This window comes from Ambystoma mexicanum, chromosome 10, assembly GCF_040938575.1.
Source record: "Ambystoma mexicanum isolate Mex_15411 chromosome 10, UKY_AmexF1_1, whole genome shotgun sequence".
Lineage (NCBI taxonomy): Eukaryota > Metazoa > Chordata > Amphibia > Caudata > Ambystomatidae > Ambystoma > Ambystoma mexicanum.
In genome coordinates, this window is record NC_090932.1 from 257,887,533 (window position 1) to 257,908,136 (window position 20,604).

General features: G+C 47.4%; 1 protein-coding gene across 4 annotated transcripts in view; it reads right to left on the reverse strand.

The window, feature by feature from the left end:
• Positions 1–20,604, reverse strand: part of AMMECR1L (AMMECR1 like) — a 510,558-nt gene that overhangs the window by 355,084 nt on the left and 134,870 nt on the right. For 3 of the 4 annotated variants that reach the window (XM_069617808.1, XM_069617806.1, XM_069617807.1), the window contains one exon: positions 326–427. The gene's annotated coding sequence lies outside the window, so the exon portion shown is untranslated. Of the gene's footprint in view, positions 1–325; positions 428–4,546; positions 4,571–20,604 lie in introns of those variants that run through there. The other variant, XM_069617809.1, reaches the window with a different exon arrangement.

Here is a 20,604-nt window from a genome sequence, read left to right on the forward strand (position 1 = left end):
CATACATTGATCAAGGTCAATATTGCAAACCATTTCAATCCTCAGAGGGTCACTCCCCAAGATTTGCATTCCCAATAGGTTTTGTCTATCCTGTCAGTTACTCTAGAGGAGGGATCTGCAACCTGCAGCAGAGGTTTTAGATGCACTCCCATGATCACTCATCAATATGTGAAATAGGGCTGATGTTAGTTGTAGTCCAAGACATCACAAGAGCCAACGGTGCAACCCCTGCTCTGGAGCCCTTCAATATTAAACCTCCTTCTCTCCCCCCCCTCACAATTGAGGACACATGAAAATGTGGTTCTCTGTGGACTACTTTACTTACTGAACACAGCAGCTGCTGTGACTGAAGCCCAAGTTTCTGGATTGGAGTTATTGACTTCTTGAAAGGAATGCTCGCATCACTCCCATTCCTGCAGGGCCGCATCTGAAAGTGAAGGCAGAAATTACACTTAGAATAGAAATCCTGGTCAGCAGTGATGGAAAAATACACCAAGTGATGTGCATACACAAATAATAAATACAGCCTTCCCCTTTTTTTTTATAGCAACCATAGGGCTGCATAGACTTTTTTTTAAGCAGCATATGCCATCGCGAAACCATCAACAATGGAAACTAAATATCTGCACTCGAGGAATTCACCCATTCTGGCGGCACGTGTGCCTAGCTGGGCCTGGAATCTCTCCTCTCAGTCGACTAGACAAGAGCAGCAAGGGCTTTGACAAACCCAAATCTATAGTGCACCATCCCTCAATTTAGGGAATCATCAGCAACTAACTATATTTACCACAATTAGGTTAAACAATCAGGGAGTTCTATGAGAATCCAAAAGCAAATAACCTGTGAAGCTGAAGATAATGCATCACGTTGCATTATTGCAGCACACAACTAGTTGATAGAAGAACAGTGGTATTGACAGATGTGCATGTGATCGGAGAAAAGAGTTCCTTCAGGGGTAAACATTTCAAGTTGCAAGCCACTAGCAAAGTATGAAAAGCCACACGCCCCCTCAATTCTCCACATGAAACAGAACACAGTTTCATACTCCCAAGAGCACATTGTCACTCACCTATGGAGCATACACATTTTGAGCCCTGGTTTCTAGATCTTGCTTCTTTCTGCAATCAAATATTTAACAGTGAATGCACTGCCTCTCTGCCCAATGATGGGTTACTTGATGAGAGGTTTGGCAGATGTACCCAAGGGCGAAGCCACGGGTGCTCACGTAGGCCTACGGAGCTGTTGGTAGGTTTTAACCTCTGGATAAAGAGGGGGTATGATCTAAGCGCAGGGTCTGTTAGATGACGGAAGGCCAGAAGAAGGTATAACTGCTTTCCTGCAAAAATCCAGTGGCAGGTGAAGAAGGGGGCTGGCCAAAGTCCCATTTTGGCAGTATTCTCTTGTGATCTAATAGGACCATACAGTCTCGGGAGGGAGCGAGCACAATGTGACTCAAGAACTGGAGTAGGGTTACTCTTTGGGAGAATTCTCAGAAATGTGCTAGTTACTCTATACCTTAGAGACCCCAGAAACGTTGCTGGATTTTGAGGACTTTTCATTTTTAACCTGGAGAGAGGGAGACCTTTTTCCCCACTCTCTCATATATTTTATTGTGATTTTGAACTCGGTTTCTTTTGGTTATGGAGTCCGACAAACTCCATAGGCATCATCTTTTACATTGTGTCACAAGGGGTGTAGTGGCACAGGGAAGTCTTTCAGATTTCCCAAAGGCTTAAATACCTTGTCTTGTCTAAACTACTGTTTCCATGAGCAGTAAAGTGAAATTGACTTTACTTACATTTGTAACATTCTAGACCCCAGCACACTATCTTACAATAGGGTGCTGGAGGGGTTACTGAGTATCCCCTTGGCCTAGCTTCTCATGTAACAATTTAATGTTACCCTTTCCTCACCGAATGGCTGGTGGCAGTGGTTTACTTTTAACTACCGTGGTGTGCATTTACCGCGTGCCATTTTTGTCAAAATGGCCCGGTCTTTTTTAGCAATTTCTTTGTGGAAAGGTTCTTCTTGAGATTCTCTGTGCGACAAACCAGGTTTGGTCCCTTAGTTAGTTTTGCCTTTGGCGGGATTCACGAGTGAAGCCCGCCCCTGGCTCAAGGGTGTCTGGCGGGAGCAGGAAGCGAGGGAGGTGCCCGAAACTCCCTGCACTTAGTTTCCTAGGAGCCCAGAATGCACTCTTAGGTGATTGGCCAGCTGGCTGTCCAGCAAGGGCAGCAACCCTGCTGGGTGACTGACAGCTAGGCTGGAATGAATGGGAGAAACCTGCATAAAAAGACAAGGCTTTTTGGCTTGGAAGGCAGAGTCGACCATTGGACAAAAGGAACCCGAAGAAGAACTTGAAGAGGAAGCCTGCTGCAACTTCCAGACCATTGGTTTGCCCGGTGAAGCCCTGCTACTGTGCTGAAACTCCAAATTCGTATTGACAGAGAAGCCCCTGCAAGGACGACTTATCCCTTTGAATTGGTGAGACCAATCAACTCCAATGTAAGCCACCTGGACATCCTCTCAGAGCTGGTTGAATTTCCACTGCAGTCGCTGCTGGAACTGAATAGACAGGGAGAGTAAACCAGATTGTGTGCGTTGCTTTTAAGCTGGCTAAGAGCTCCAGGAAGATCCTCCAGACTCCCAAGAAGCAGGACTGACCGAGCCTGAGCCCCAACAGAGTGCAGGACCCCACATGTAAGGAAAGCCCATCTCGACAGCCAAGAACCACACTGTTGCTATTTGCGGTAGACACGAGGAGCTGAAAACACTGTTGAGCCACTTGTTTGAAGATTGCCGGTTGCAAGCGGTGACCCCCATTGTAGTACAGGAGGTCCCAGAAGTCCTCCCTCTTGTCCCCACGACCGAGGCCCAGGAACACCAGGATCTGCAGAGCTGCACAGGAACACAAGTCATCTGGTGCAATTTTCTTCAACCTAAATGTACTGTAAATTCTGAGAGAACTTACCTCTTGTTGTGCCACCTTGCTTGTCCTCGTTGGAGACTTGTCTCGGTTGCCTCTGTAGAGTTGCTAACAGCTTCTTTACATCACAAGCCTAATCGGCTCATGGCCCTTTTTTCTTCTTATTCTACAAAGACTTATAAAACATTGTGCAAGACTTTTATTACCTGCAAGAAGCGCATCAGTTCACCTTCACTTTTGCTAATTTGACATTGGCTAGCCTGGCTCCCTGAATGACTCTCCTCTGCTTAGGTGTTTTGTCCTCCTTCCAGGAAGGGGTTAACCAACTTTACATTGGGAGTTATCAAAAGTACTCCCCTTTTTTCGAATATTTGTGTGTTCTCATAACCTTTTCCTTTGACATATGCCTAAATCTGATTCATAATGCAACCGTGATATATTAATGTCCCCAGAACCCCAACTTTTGAAGTCACCTGAGGGTGTAGGTAGTGTCTTTGGGCCATACCAAATGGGTACTTGCTGATTTAGAAACCTTAAGAGTGTGTATTTTTGAAGTGTATTTGAGTGTTACTGTTATATTGCCCCTTCTGAATAAGGCTTACTCTGTTAAATAAATTAAACAATTATTAATCAAGAAACCTTGTGTGTAAGAGTTTATTTGAATACTTGTCACTGTGAATCTCTAACTCCCCCACAGCTCACATTGACCCCTCTTGAGATAAGCCTGGCTGCTCAACACGCTACCAACTTGTGTAGTACAGACTTTTACCAAATGTTGGGTTCCTATTGCCAGGAGGTCAGGGTTGTTGTAGTGCACCCAAAGGGTACGGCATATAATCTTGCCTAACAGATACTAAAAGGAGAGGATGCCTGTGGACACCAAATCCAAACCATGTGAAAAAAAACGAGGAGTATGGAAGTGTGGTTTGAAAGAACTATGCATGGCAAAGAAATAAAAACAGGTCATGCTGTTCATGACCATAAAGAAAATCAAAATTCCCCTGTTGACCGTAAAGAAAATATTGCCTAGCAAAATTCTTTACAAGGAACATTTCCCTTCACTGGACAAACAAGTAGGGAGTTAAAGAGAGCTCAAGGGTGGGTAGAAATATAATGATCAGGTACTTTGGAAGCAAGTTGATAAATGTACTGTCAGGTTATCAAGTAGTCGATTGCCCTCTGCTGCCATTTGCCTGGTCCCTTGGCACACCAGTAAATCCGAAAACGTAGTGAGGCTGGGTTTGGTTAGTAGTTGAATGGCAGGGGGTTGGGGGGAGGTTCAGGGGGGGAGGGGGGATTTGCGCTGTTCAGAGATACCTGGGCACTGCGGGTGGGTCTGTTTCTAGGTTATTTGTGTGCAAGCATGCATTGCTCAGGAGTGATAAATTGGCTGAAGAAATGTAGAGTTCTGATGTTCGATGTCTGCTAGGCAGGGTGTTCCATTTGCCATCTGCGAGTGGCTTAGCTGCTATGGGTATCGGAACGTATAAATTGGTCCGGGTTAGCAGGAGGGCCACTAATTGGAGGTCTCAATGGGTCTTTTGAAGGATCCATCCATTGTGTTCATGGCAACGTCCTGGCAGTGATGCATCTCGGTTAATTGGTGTAGTCGTAAAGTACCCTAGTGTGGGCTGGTATCCATAGCAGAGGACAGCATACAGTGCCTGGTCCTAAATCACAAAGGAGAAAAATATTGGTAAGACATACGGGGTGGGTCAGAAAGCAGCAAGTACCCAGTCAGCAGTGGAGTGGAATCAATTGAAGGAAAAAGAAAACAAAAACAAAGAAAAATCACAGTAGGGTAAGCAGTGAGAAACAAGAGTAAGATTACAGTGGGACACATAGGAGAAAGAAACGTTAGTCAGTACATTTGTTCCAAACTAGTAATTAGCAAACGTCCAATAGGTGTGTGGCTGCCATAGTCAGAAGTCTTAGGTGAAATAGGTGTTTTGGAACAGGTTCAAGTCTTGGAAAATGTAGATGGTTTACATCAAGTTGAAATTCCAGGAAGTGGGTTGCGGGGGTGGGGGGGTGTGGGGGACCTGATATGGATTGGAGTTAAAATGTCAGATTAAAGTCCTATAACATTACTGGTGGTCTAGGACTACATGGTTTTCACAAAGGCCTTGCAAAGAATACACAACATATATAACAATTACATGATAGGTTTCGAATGGATATGATTGCCATTACACAGATGCGGGATTGTCCTCTTATATCACATCAATATTACAAAAGATGCAGTACTGGCATGCAAATGCCAGTCTCTGGATACACAATATCTGTTCACACCAATGTCATTCAGGCTTGTGAGCTGGGTGAGGACAGTAAATACAAATACACAGAATGCAGGTTTTTCAGAAAGACATTTTTCTTCCCACACTCAACAGTCTTAATGATTTTGCCACCATGGGGTTCTCCCCTCTACTACCTTCTTTAGAGGCAGATATTTTCAAATAAGAGGGCTGCACTGGTGCTGTGAAGGACGACAAATATATTGGGGTAAAAGCAAATGCAATTTCTCCCCTGGGATGGCATTAAAAGAGGGCATGAGAGTAGATCCTCCCGAGTAGTCACCATTTCAAAGTACAGGTTATTTTTCCTTGCTCGGTCTCAGTAGAGGGGCTCACACACTAACATTTGCTAAAGTGCTTTCACAAAGTATGGGTAAAACCAATGAGGACGTATTGCCCTTATCAACTAGAAAATACACTGCATGATGCCCAACAAGATAAAACAAAGTGTCTGGCTGCTGTTGGTACACTTACACAGATGACAATTGACTGGCATTACTAGGCCCATGCGGATGATACGACTGATATGCAAATTTGCATTTTTCCTCTGTTATGACATCTATAACATGATTGTAGTCCCTAAAGTCTGGGCTCCATCTTGGTTAATTGGGTTTATGTTATCTTGGGGACATAGAGCCTTTGGCAAATAATCTAATAACTGTATTACTGCATACGGTAAGAGATTATTAACTGGAAGAAACACAAGTCAACCTTTTCATCAGCAAAAAAAAAAAAGTGAAGACACTAATGGTAAAATATATTATAGACTCGCGACCAGAGCATGGATAGTAGTGGGGCCAAGATCAAAACGAACCCTGGAAAGAAAGCCTTGCCCTGTTCATAGTGCAAGGGAGGCATTCATTAACTACGAGTATAGTCTCATGACACCTGCAAATGTGCAGTGATATCAGAGGAGGGGACAGGGGTGGGGGGCTCAGACTGAAACGCAACATCACAAGCGATTTGTAAAAGTTGGCGTCAGGAGAGGTGCAGGAAAGAAAGCCTGCTGCACCAAGAGGTGGGCTTACTAGGCCCCATTCAGCGAAGAAAGTTCCTTCTGCAAGACATTCCATGCATGCAACAGGTGCCTAGAAATTAATTTACATTCAAGCATACAACATTACAATATGCATTAGAAGACACATATACATTGGGGGAGCTCCATCTCCCACTCAAAAGGATATTTTTGCCTACTCTGAGGATGCAGAGTACGGTTGCTACAACTTGGTTTGAGTTTACAATAAACTGGAAAGCAATACTGCGTGTTTACGAAAGAGGTGGACGGGTAAGGGCTATTTGTGTAATAGGGAAGTGAGTCTGCCGACCAAACCCAGATATCACATTTACCTACTTTTTGACTGTTTTTTAAAAAAACGACTGGACGGATTTACGCCAAATTTACAAAAGCATGCTTGCGGGACCAATCTGCTGTTCCTGCCGCAAATTTGCTGAAAATCCTTCCAGCAGTTCGAGCTGTAGGCGTTTAAATCTTTTTTCCATTGAATCTATGAGGATTTCCACAAGTAATGGGACCCCCTGTAGCTTTCCCCCGCCCCTCCTTGACGAAACAGTACCAAACTTTGCAGAATCGTTCCAAGGGGGCCATATAGATTTTTGGCAAAAGTTTGGTGCGGCTTTGTCTGGGGACAGAGGTTGGAGTGGGCATAGTTACTAAAGTATCAACTGTTGAGGGTAATTTCCAAAGCAGACTCTAGTTTATGACACCCTAATTCTCTTCAACCACCGGAAATGAAAAAATCATGACAAACATTCATGCCAAACCAGATGGTGATCGCTCACAAATCTGATAAAGGCGTTTGATGTAAAACTATATTGGGCGCTGTTACACACCTCATGCAAAGTTTTAAAAAGTCCAAAGTCTCAAGAGCTTGAGGCATTAGGAAAACTTTTGGAAAATCTGGCCATCTCCCAGCTTACTCTCCATACTGAAGCTGTTGGTTGTCTCCATGACCATCAGTCTAGCTTGAGAGCAGCTAGAGGCACAGAAACTGCTCTCCTGAACACCTTTGAAGATCTGCTCTCTAACCTGGATTCCAGCAATCCTTCCGCCCTGATCCTTCTTGATCATTCCTCTGCTTTCAACACGGTCAACCACGCCATCCTGATCAATAGACTGAGAAACTGGGCATCACAGATCAGGCCATGGAGTGGCTGACCTCCGTACTCTTGGACCGCTCGTCCTAGGTCCAACTTGGTCCCTTTCTCCACACCACCTCTCTCTCTACCTGTGACGTCCCCCAGGCCTCTACTCTATCACCCTGGTTTTTCAACCTCTACTTGGCCCCTTTGGCCCACCTGATCTCTACCTTCTTCTCCAACTTTCAATGTTATGCTGATAACACTCCGCTTTCCTTCAGGCTCCCCTCAGCCTTCTATCGTCTCTCGTCTCTCGCGCATAACAGACTGGATAATGAATAAGGCCATCAAGCATTATTTGCAATATTGACCAGCCAGCAAAAGATCAACAATATTATCAGGCGAGGTGTCAGCAATCTTGACCTTTGGGCAGTGTTAGCAATACGGACTAGCACGTAGATTATCTTCTATAACAATCAACTGACAGGGATTTCTAACTTTGACCTTGCGCAATATGAAAAGATAACCAGACTAAATTACCCATAATGATCTAATGTAAGATTAGCAATATTTAGAAATCAGAAAGCTTGTAAATTGAATTGATCGCCACCCTCAACACAGGCACATCTTTCACCCTCTATCAACAATCCCACATTCGCATCAAGAAAAGCCCATAGACACATGCCAATGCGCCCACCACACTACACATGGAATGGTTGCATGTAATAATGTCGCTGTGAAAAAGTAGTCCGGTTCTGGTGACTTTCCTGGCTAACAAAATTCTTTCCCCAAATATTCTAGGAGGGGTATAATTATATATTACCTACAGTCCTAGAATATTTGGGGAAAGTGTTTGATAGCCTGGAGGGTGCATAATTAATGCATTTTTAAAAAAGGCCACCAACCGTACGACTTTCGCACAGCAACATTATTACCGGATACCCATGGAATACCCCTTGTCGGGTAAGATTATCATAGCAATATAAATCTTCCTTACCTGTGTCAACCTCAGATCTTAATGCTTTACTGGTGGATTGTTTTCCCAATCCCTCAGTGAGTGGGAACCTTTTTCCACACACAAACTTTTAAAAATGACACCCATAAAAAGAGTAAGACTCCAAAGTGTCTTTTTAATGGTATCCTCTTTGACAACTTTTGACGCATACTGCCTATTGTTGCAGGGTTACCCTTGGGGCTCTCCTTCAACTTTCTCTGGCTAATGGCTTGTGAGAACTACAGTTCTGAAGGGTAGAAAGGATATTTGGATCCCTTTTGCATTTCATTAGGTAAGACCAGCCCTCCCTCCCCACCCCCACCTTATGTGGAGTGCTGGGGAGATTACTGGTATCCCCTTCTCATTTTAAATGTAACGTTTAGGTTACAAGGACAAACTTACTGACAAACTTTAATGGCTGGTGGCAGTGACCCTTTTTATTTAATCGGTGCACCTATACCGTGGGGTGATCATTTTACCAAAATGGCCCAGTCTTCTTTTTTCACCATTTTAGTGTTCCTTGACCATTCTTGCTCCTTCCCCTGACGTCCAGGCCAGAACACTCCTTTTTGCAATTCTTATCTTTGGCAGAAATCCAGCGGATGCCCCGCCCAGGCTCCAAAGTGTCTGTGAAGGCAGGAAGTGAGGAAGGAGTCCAACACTCTGCAACCCTTTGTCTTCCAGCCTGACTGCAAGAATCCAGTTCAAATTGGGAGGCGGGCTGTCCTGAAAGGACTGCCAATCCTCCACAAGTTTGAATGGTGCACGGCTGTTTGACTGGGTCCCTGCATAAAAGTCCGTCGACCACTGGAACAAAAAACGAAGAGGGCGATTAAGAAAGCGCGGCCAAGACGATTTCCAGCGACCGGAGAGCCTGCTGTGTAACCGGAGCCTGCTGTCCTCCTAACCCCCACACAACACGGTCCTTTCAAAAGGAGTACCTATATTGTATTGTATTGTATTGTACTGGACCTGGTTATTTATATAGCCCTCTTTCCCCACTTGTGTGGCCTCAATGCGCTTTCCTTGGTTGGAACGCCCTTGTAGTCTATGTGTTTGGAAATTCTAGGGAGTTCAGCTTAGGAGATGCATGTGTGCATGTTGCCGTTCTAAGACTTAGGTGGCTGGCAAGGCTCGACTAAGCAGCCCCAGGAGAGGTCGGACACGTGGGTGGGTGCTGTTGGGAGTTAAACAGATTGCTATTCTTGAGAGTATCTATGTGAGGCCAGCTATACCGGGACCCTTTCGGTTGGTAGTCGCTGTATGCTAGTGGCAGAGGTGTGGAGGTACGTCAGGTTCAGTCTGGACGGCTATGTGTGATGCTAGACCGGATGTGCATAACCATAGCTGTATTCTATCGTGCATGGATTCTTGGCTGCACCTGCGACCTGTGTCCACACTAGTGCTGTGAGATATATGTACCGTTAGCTGTAAAATTGTTCAGCCGAGGCGTATTTGTCCAGGTCTAGAACGGAGAGTCCTACACCAATGGGCCTAGGTTTCACAATGTAGCAGGTTTGCGCATATAGTAAACAAAGTTGGAGGCTACAGCTAGATTTGAGAATCCTGTATAGTGGGAGAGAGGCCTAGGCATAACAATGCAGCAGGTCTCAGCATATAGTAAACAAAGATGGAGGCCACCCGCAGACCAGAGAATCCTGAACAGTAGTATAGAGGGCTAGGTTTCTGATCCAGAGGGATTAATCATACAATAAATGGAGGCTAGACCTAAATTTGATAATCCTGTATGGTGGGAGAGGCCTATGCTTCACAAGGCCGTAGGTTTCAGTATAAAGTATAGTAGGTTTCCATAATAGAACAGGATTTGGGAGTACATTTGTAGTGGGAGACGCTAGCATGAGAATTCCCTGAATGAGCGAAACATGTTAAAAATCGTAGTGATTCCTTAGTGATGGGTGTGGGCTACCCTGGGTTACAGCTCATTGTTCATGGCCTCTCATGTGGTCCGGCGGGCGGGGGCGCAGTGAGAAGTTGAGGGTCTGCCACAGCAAAAGCTGCAGGCTCACCTGGAGTGCTTGTAGGATGGGGTGCTGTTGGTGGGTTGGCAGTGTTTCAGATGTGCCACGCGAAAGCTGCTAGCCCACCAGGAGTACTAGTCGGGTGGGAGTGCTGCTGAGCAATTGGTGGTGGCATGTCAGGTGAAACTGCTGCAAGAGCTGCCAGCCCTTTTGTGACTTGTGTAGGGGGTTTATTAGTGGTGTATTCTCAGGGTGCAATGGATTAAGAGAATATTTGGAAAAATCAGGTTTTAAGGGCCTTCCTGAATTTCAGATGGTTTTCAGTGTTGCGATTGTGCAGCGGTAGGGAATTCCAGATGATTGGCGCTTGGACTGAGAAAGAGGAACCAAGCCTTGTGGAGCTGTGGGGTGGGATCACTAGGCGGAATGCTGTGCGAGATCAGAGGTTCCTCGAAGGTTGGTAGGGGACAATTTTGTTCCAGAGGAATTCCGGGCCAATGTTGTGGACTGCGCGATGGGTGATACAGATGGCTTTAAAAGTGGTGCGTCGACCAATAGGGAGCCAGTGGAGGACTCTCAGGGTTGGGCTCATGTGTTCTCTGGCGGGCAGGTTAATGAGCAGGCGTGCTGCCGCGTTTTGGTTTCTCTGGAGTTTCCTTAGCTTGCCTGCCGGGGCTCCCAGGTAGAGGCAGTTTGTGTAGTCTAGGCGGGACAGGATGATGGAATTGATGGCGATAGGTGAGGTAGGGGAAAATCTACAGGTGGAAGAAGCAGGTTTTGGATACGCTGGTGGTGTGTTGGGTGAGGGATAAATCTGAGTCCAATTTGCATCCAAGGTTTACCACATTAGAGGGTGCCAGTGTTTGTCCTAGTGAACTGGGTCACGGGATTGGTTTGGGGAGCAGAGTTGTTTTCCTGCAGACTAGGATTTCTGTTTTCCCTGGGTTGAGGATGAGGTTGTTGGTTGTCATCCAGTGGTCAATGTCAGAGAGGCACGATGACAGGTCCGGGCTGCCAGAGCCTTTGAAGTTTAGGATTTTGAGGACGATCTGGGCATCATCTGTGTAGTTGTAGCAAGTAAGATTGTACAAGCGGATGATTGCGGGAATGGGTTGTATGTAGAAGTTGAAAATTAAGGGTGAGGTGGATGCTCCATGGCGGACACCTTTACAAACTGGTCGTGATTATGGATGTGAACTGGTCAAGGTGCATGATTTGCGACCGATCAGAGCCAAAGGAGGAGATCCACGAAAGGGCTGTGCTTTTTATTCCTAATGTTTGTAGTCTGACTAATAGAATAGAGTGATCAATGGTATCGAAGACTGCAGAGAGGTCTAGCAGGATGAGAACTGCACAACCGTCTGCGTCAGTGGTTCTTTTAAGGTTGTCCCAGATGGAGACTAGCAAAGATTCTGTTCCCCACGAGTGGTCTGAAGCCTGATTACGCAGGGTCTAGGAGGTTGTTGGCTTCGGCAAATTGGTGAAGCTGTTTGTATGCTGCGGGATCCATCAGTTTGGCGATGAATCGCGTGTTGTGATAGGGTGGTAGTTTTGGGGGACGAGTGGGTCGAGAGACAGTTTTTTGAGAATCGGTTTGATGTATGTTTTTAGAGCTTTTGGGATCCTGATGTGAGCGAGTGGTTAAGGATTGTGTGTGCGACATTGCCTGCACAGGTGGCGGTGTCACACACTCACCCCTCAGTGTTTCTAGTGTTCCCCCTGCCCGTTCTCACACCTCCACCCCAACCCGTCCTCTTGCCCGGTTCGGGGACTCACTTGTGCTTTGCCCGAGTTCCCATGTGCCACCGCGCATGGTTCGACATGCTGCCTACTCGCGGAGACGCCCGTTCCATTGGCGTGTTCCTTGGCGATTGCGAGCCCAGCTTCTTCCGCGTCACATGACCAGCATCCCCCGCTCACGTGTTTCTAAGTTACACTCACGTGATGCGGTTACGACTCATGTGACCGGAAGGTAATAGGCAGCGCCGGTATTTAAACAGCCGCATCGCAACACTTCGGTGCTTCACAGCTGTTTATTTGGACACCTGTTTGGCGCTACATTTATTCCTTCGGATTACTTGGACACTGACCTCGGATTACTCTACGGACTGCTATTGGATTTCCCCTGGCTTCTGGTTCTTGCTTTATTGGATTCCTTGCTACGATTCACGGACCACCTTCTGGACATTCTACTTCCTTAATCCTTTAGTACCACGTTCTGCTCAGCTTCTTTGTCCGAACTCTGGCAACAGGTGGGCCCGGCGCACGCAGCTCGGTGACACCTACTGCCCTGCAAAAGGAAACAGCCTTGCTGGGTCCCGGAACCTCCTCTATAGGTGTAGCAGATACTCCACGGCCACTTATTGGTAAGACCGTTCCACTTCCTTGTTGTCTGGTTTGTTATTGCCGTTTTAGGCTTGTTACTTGACCGGTGCTTTCTTTACAGTGGTTCGGGGTTCCTAGAGGTCCACGGTTCCGGAAGATCATCTCCCACCTGTGGCCTCAAAGGTTGTACAGAGAGATTTAGATTCTTTCTGTGCGGCACTTGTGGACAGAGGACTCTTCTGACTACACGACAGTCAAGCCACAGCAGGCGGTTAATATTTTTTTTTTGCTTTGAGGGTGGGCACAGGTCTTCAGGGGAGCCTGATCGGCGGCTGACTGCTACAAACGAGAGGAATTCTTGGTGTGTGATGGGGAGAACGAGTCAAGAGAATGCGACTGTTGGGAATTTTGGGCGGAGTCTGTGTGCGAGTGGGGGGTGGCAGTAAGAGTTTTAGTTCAGCTATGATGGCGCAGTGTCTTTCATTGGCGGCATTGTGGAAGTGGAGCGAGAGGGTGTCGAATAAGGCTTGGGAGTTTGGAGAGGGCAAGTGCGAGCATGAGAGGGATTTGAATTCTGCTAGGATTCCTGTGGTTCCTTACTCGGGTTGCAAGCATTTTGGATTCTGTTCCCGTTGAACGATTTCTTGCTTTTTTTGATCTGTAGATTCTGGTTGTCCTTGCTAGGGCGGATTTGTTCTGGGCTGACGGGTCTGCTCTCCAAGTCTGTTCGAGGTGGTGCTTAAGAATTTAGTGGTTTGAGATTGGGGGTGAACCACTTGTGTTGGTTCAGATCTCAGCGAGGTACGTTTTGACGGGGTGAGGGGCATGAGGGCATTTGTAAGCCAATTGTTGAAGGATTCTATTGCTGGGGGTCCTTCTTGAAGGAAATGTGAGTTGAGGGAGTTGCCAAGTGATAGTTCAAGATCTGGGGTGATTACCACTTTGTTCCATAGTGGGGGAAAAAAAGTGTGGGTTGGTGGTGGTTTTGAGTGGCTTTGACGGCTGACCTCAGTGCTCAGAGGTATGGAGAAACTCAGTGCTGAGTGATCGGTCCATGGCAGGGGGCGCAGAGGCATGGTAGATAGGTTTGTGGTGCTGAATATTGCGTCGAGTGTGTGACCACTCATATGGGTGGGACTGGAGGAGTGGTGTTTCAGGTTGAGTGGTCCTAGATTCTCTGTGTGATCTGGTCATAGAGTTTAACGGGGAGTCGAACCATATGTTTAAATTTCCTAGGATGGTAAGGGTTGGATGAGGTTGGCAGCCAGTGCTTCACCAAATGTGTCTGCAAAGTTTTTGTTATAGCCAGGGGGCGGGCGGGGGTGTTTATGTAGACGAGTAGAAAGCCGAGTGAGGTGGACGGTGCAAGTTGGAGTTTTACCAGGAGGGATTCGTAGTCTGTGGTGCTGGTGGAGGTGTCCTTGGTTATTAGCTTGAATTGATCTTTTAGGAATATAGCGAGCCCCCCTCCCCTTCGTGATCTGTTCTGGACAGAGATAATGTGGCCAGGCGGGAAGCGCTTGTGCACAACAGGTTCATAGTCATCAGAGAACCAGGTCTCAGTAATTAATATGTCGTCTGGGTTTTCATCCATGATGAGGTCGCACATGTGGAGTTTTTTTTTGGAACCTGACCTGGCGTTCATGAGGGTGCAGGATATTTGGTGGGATGCCCTTGTGGGTAGAGGGCGAGAGGGGTTGGGGTCTGGTGTGCGGACTGGCAGTGTGCGGGGTTAGAGGGGTGACCCAGTGGGCAGTGGAGTGTGGAGATGAAGGAGCAATTGTAGTGGGGGTACAAAGGGCGGAGGGGAAAAGAGCTAGGACTGGGCTAGGTATGGGCAGTGAGGTTTCGTTCCTATACTGGGTGGGTGTGGTTGCGAACTGTGTCTGAGGATGGGTGATGCTAGGGGTGGCAGTGGGTGCCTGTCTTCTTGCCCTTTCCTTGCATTATGAGTGTTAATGGGAGTGTGAGTGACAGTGGGCACTTCTCTGGTGACTGGGGTATTAGCTAGAGCTTCTCTTGCTGCGCGAAGGCTGGAGAAAGCGGAGTTGGGGTGTTGTGTACTTGAATGGCGACGGAGAGAGGAGTTGGAGGGTGGATGCTGGCACGGTTGGAGTGTGATGGGCATATTTGGTGTCTCGCTGCATCCTCTGGTGTGTTCCGGGGGCGAGGTTCACTGATCCTTCTCTCCATCTTGCTGCTCTTCATTGCGCAGAGTGGGATCTATGGTTGGGGGAGAGTGGGACAGGTTGAGGGTGGTAGCTGTGGAGGGTGCGGGGGAAAAGAGGGGGGGTGAGGGCTGCAAGCTGATTGTGCGCAGTTGGAGGGAAGACGCCTGTGTGATGGCGGGGGTAGGGAATGATTGCGGTGGGTCTCATTGGGCCGAACGGTGCCCCAGCGTGCTGGCCTGTTAGTGCCAGTGAGTGGCATGTCCCTTAACTGATGGAGTAGGGTGGTTGAGGGCAGAGCTTGACAATGCAGTTTGAGTACAAGATAGAACACAACTAGATTTAAGAATCATGTATAGTGGCAAGGGGCCTAAGGTTCCCAATGCTATTTGAATACAAGATAGAACGCACCTAGATTTGAGAATCCTGTATGGTGGGAGAGCGAGAGAGGCGGAAGATAGTAATCGCAGTATAATCCCGGTGTTGGTATGTTTGCTATGTGTCAGGGCTTCGAGGGTAGAGTGATGGCTCTATTCCCCACGCAGGCCACTCCTACCTTACTAGTAGCTGATGGTTGACGGCTGGCCACTGGCTTCCCCTGCTGACACCTGCAGACACTGCCTGGATCCGCCCTTTGCCTAGGGTCCTTCGCTGCAGGGGCTGCACGGGCAGAGGGCTGCCCTGGGAGGGACTGTTAGATACAGGCGTTAGCCAATCAGGTGGAGGTGGGGATGGGGGCGAGGCGCGAGGTGGGATTCAAGGGAAGCAAAACGGGTCTGGGGAGGGGGGTGTTAGCGGGGATCTAGGCGGGCTGGGGAAATCTTTTTCCAAAAATGTATACAGTTAAAATACACGCCAAGGGGCCAACAAATACCCCCAGCAGTGAGTCCTCCATACATGGAGCGCTGAACTGCCGCTCAGCACAAGGAGGCTTTTACCATTGCGATTGTAGCCATTGTGAATGGTTGCGGTTTGTGATCTGCCTTTTGGATGTAGCTGTATATATGCAATACCAACTATACCCTATTACCAGACAGAATGCAGGGCTAACATACTGGGCACGAAACTGCACACTAGGTAAAGATGGCCATCCCAGTTGTCACTGGTGCGTGTCATCAGCCTGAGAAGCGGTTTACTTAATGCACGCAGCCACGCATTGCCTTAGCAACAGACTCTAACACGGCAGGCTGTGAGCATGGATGCCAAGCATTCCAGGTCATGCAGCAGGTTTCCATTGCGGTAAGTACTGCCCGATTCTGGGCACGATCCTCCTGGTTGAGGGTGCTGACTAAATACTTGGCAAACCAGGCTTTTGGAGGCAACAGCATCACACTTGTTCTGCTCGATTTCGAGACTCCGGCATAATCGTCTAACTCAAACAGGCACTCCAATAGCCTTGCACTCACCCCACCACTTGGACAAACCAGCTTTTTTGTCTGTCTTCCCACTAGAGGGCAATGAGCAACACTAAGCATCCAGCCCAGAGACCCATTCCTTGAGCCACCAAACATTCAAATAGTAGCCATAAGGTAATCGGACTCAGATTCTGACTTTGACCAGGTCCTTGTAATCATGTTGTCACATTGTGGGGCGCATGAGGGTACCTCGATAAATCATGGGATGGAGCACTTGCCAGGCTTTCAACCATGGCCAAGTAGATGAATTAATTTAACTGTTTGCTGTGACAATGCACTTCTAAATAAATTTGACCTGCTGATCCAAAGCTATTTAGTGACGGTGTCCCTTTTCCTGTAGGAAATGGGGTGGCTGCTGCCTCATCAGGAATCTTGGATCGCAGTGAATCAAAACACTTCTTAAATTACTGGTCCAGAGAATGACCTGACCCACCAAAGTCATCGAAAACCTGTCGACCTTTTATTACCTGGATATCCTTTCGAACATGTGGGATACCACCTTTTCCTTTTAACAACCAGCACTCGGCCCTTTGGCGGGCACATTTAAGCTTGATATAACACCCAATGCCACCCGTGCACTCATGGAACATATTTCCCTGTGGGTGAATATAAAGAAATCGAACCAAAATTCCCCTTTGAAGTGTTCTCAGAATGAGAAAAGTGAGACTCATTAAGTTCTCACCTGTGGGCTACTCAGGGAGTGTTTTTTAATCATTACCAGCATGTGGTAGCATAGGGATAGTTTCTTCTCTCCTTTCCTTTTAGATAGGCGGCACATCACGGTCCATCTAGGGATAGCAACTTGCCACTAGAGACGGGCTGTTCTTCTGTCTAGGGTCAGCATTAGTACCTTTTTGGAATCACCCCAGATACAAGTAATTGTTTCAACGTACTCTGTACCCTCCAGATCATTGTTGTGCGATATACACGATTCTTTCTTTTCTTTCTCCAAATAAGTTTTTATTAACAATTTAATTCAGATTACATTAACAAAAGGCCCACCCCTCCTGTCCCCACCTCCCTCCCATTATCCAAGAGCACACCAGTGTGTGACCATGCATAGTGAACCAGATTGAACTGCTACATGAAGTCATTGACCTACTTCCTTGGGTCAAACACTCCGTAGGGCCCTCTAACTGTTCTTTCACAAATCAGACTCGTCCTGCGGTCTAATTATGCCAAGGAGGTCCATGGCCTTGGGGCACAAAACTCGGCGGGCCCACTCTTTCAGGTATGACAGCAAATTGAGCCAATCTGAGACAAACCGCATGTGGTCCCCCTGGATAGTGTACGTGAGCCATTCCAGGGCTACATATGATCAGATTTTAGCAATCCATTCATGCTCTTGTGGAGGTTCTTTTGATTTCCATTTACGGGCCAAAACCAAAGCTGCCGACATCATCATGATCATCATCATCATCACGTAAATTTTACAGTCTACTCTCATTGCGAGGTTTACTAGGACCCTGTTTAAATCCACCATGTCCAGACCTCTGTTCTGGCCTACCTTGATTCCCAAGCCCTGGGTAACCGCCCGCTGTACTTGTAGCCAGAACTGGTCAATTTTGGGACATTCCCACCAGATGTGAGCCCAGGTACCCTCTGCCCCGCACTCCCTCCAACACAGCCTTGACGTATTGGGGAATATTTTATTTAGCCTGACCGGGGTTAAATGCCACTGAAGCATTAGTTTCAGCCACATCTCCCGAATCTGAATCGACCTTGCAAGTTTGGGGATCTGCGACCATAGCTTTTCCCAGACAGGCTCTCCCATCTCTGTCCCTGCGTCACCCTTCCATTTCTTCATGTAGTTTCTGTTCGACAGGACTTCTCCTTGCTTAATAGGTTTATAAATGGAAGCCAGCACCCCGTTGTCCCCCGCCTCCCCGCTTGCTTGACCAACGGATGTGAAAGCCAGTGCCTCATCTGGAGATAGGAAAACCACGGCGTCTCACCTATAGAAAAATCCTTTTTACACTGCTCAAAATGTTTAACCTTGTCTCCAATAAACTTGTCTTGCAGCATCCTGCATCCCCCTTGATGCCAGGGGTTAAAAGCCGACGCTCGAGTGTATGCTGAGGTGAACTGCGGGTTGCTGTGCAGGGGCGTGTAGGGGGCGCAGGGTAGAAGGTGATCTGCGCACTTTTTACCGCTTGGTCCCAAGTCTCTCCCGTTGTCGCGGTTATTACACTACAGTACATTTGAATAGGTCTATCAGGCCTCGCAGCCACAGCATCCCCTCCAAGTTTCCTCCCACCACCGCTCTCTCCATCAGCCTCCAGACTTTCTTCCCATCATCCCTTTGCCAATCCCGGATGACACGATCTGAGCCGCCATGTAATATACCCTGAAGTCTGTCTCCCCCAGGCCGCCCCGGGCTGGCTGAGCCTTCAGTGAAGCTGCAACCCTCGGGCGGTTCTGGTTCCAGACAAACGTTTGGTTATTCTCTGGACGGCTCTGAAGAAGGACGCAGGGACGGGTGTCGGGAGGGCCGAAAAATAGAGCAGCCGAGGTAAAATCGCCATCTTTAGAGCGTTAACGCGTCCCAGCCATGATTTTGCCAGGGGCCCCCAGTCCACCATTTTGTTTTTGAGCTTCTGAAGGAGAGGGGGATAATTTGCCTACCGTTTTGGTTAAATGCATTCCCAAATATTTTAAAGAATTGCCGACTAATCTATACTTATAGTGCCTCTTAAGTTCTTGCTCTGTGCTGTCTGACAGTGAAAGAGAGGACCTTGGATTTGTGTGTATTAATTTTTAACCCCGCCACCCAGCCAAACCGGTCCAGCTCCCTAGCCAGCGCACGCAATAAAGAGCCAGGATGAGTCAATGACAAGATCATGTCGTCCGCAAAGGCAGCTACCTTGTGGACGTGGCCACCAAACGTAATTCCCTATATATCCCCGGCTGCCCTTACTGCTGCTAGAAATGGTTCCAGGTGGGGGGCGCAAAGAAGGGGTGACATTGGACAGGTCTGTTTTGTGCCCCTTCCCACCGGGATAGGGGCTGAGATTTGGCCATTAATTGCTTGTCGAATAACTAGATTTTGGTAATTAGCCCTGATTCGGTCGATGTAACCGGGACCGAAGCCCATCTTGGCCATGACGGCAAAAAGGAATCCCCACTCGAACGCCTTCTCGGCATCGACTGCTAGCAGAAGGGCCGGGATTTTCCTTTTCTGTGTCTTTTCCACAATGTGGGCCAATCTTCTTACGTTGTCAGATGTTTGCCTGCCGCTAATAAAACCGGACTGGTCCGTGTGGATTCATTTAGGGAGGATTGTGTCTAAGCGGTTCGCTAGAACGTTTGCATCCACGTTAAAGCTATAGGTCATTAGGACCCGCACTCGGTCGGGTCTTTACCCTTCTTATGAATTAGGATCACTAGCTTCTTCCATGGTTTTAAGGAGGACCTTGGTGGACCCCATGAAGTTAAACGATTTAGTGAGGAAGGGGATTAAGGCTTCTTTGTGTACTTTATAGAATTCGGATACAAACCCGTCTGGGCCAGGAGCTTTGTTGGAAGGTAAGTTGTTAATTACCCTTCTAACGTCATCCAAAGTTATCTCGCCTTCTAGAAACTCCCAGTCTTCCGACAAGAGCTGATGCAGGTCTATCATGTTTAGATATGCCTACTGCTCAGAGAGAGGCGGGTTATCAGAACTATATACGCCAGTGTAAAATTTGCAAAATTCACTTTCTATGTCTGGATTGTTGGTGTATACTTGCCCACCCTTCTCAATTTTCACAATGGTTTTGTCTCCCATCTCCTTCCTTAGCAATCTGGCAAGAAGACAATCGGATTGATTTGCTTTATTATAATATCATTGACGCAGCCGTATGAGATTACGCTCGGCAGTTCTTGTTTAAGATTCACCTGCCCTCTCACTGTCCTATATTCCATTTTAATGGCTGCTAGTGTGTAGCCCATCGGAGCCATAATTCCTTTGGGTTTGGCTTCCAGTTGTTGCTCCTCCAGTCTCAACTCCAGTTCCCTTCAGGCCTTAATAGATATGATTCTCCCCCTAATCGTTGCCTTGAGGGCATCCCACCAAATTTGCGGGGTCGTGTCATCCCAATTGTGTTAGCGAACTCTGCCATCTCCCCCTCTAGCTCCTTGACAAGGATAGGATCCTTGAAAAGCGAGAACGGGTACCTCCACTTCCATAGACCGGGGGGGGTCCTCGCGATCTAGCTATCAATAAGGTAAGTGGAGCATGATCAGCAAGGGTAATTGCACCTATATCCATGTCTAGAGCTCTCCCCACCAGTGGTTTTGAAAGCCATACATAGTCAATACGTGAATGTACCCTGTGTGCGTGCAAGTAAAAAGTGCAACCGTCTGTTTCCATGGAGTTCCCACCATGCAACAAATAAGGCCAAGTCCTGCATCTTTTTTACCAGGTC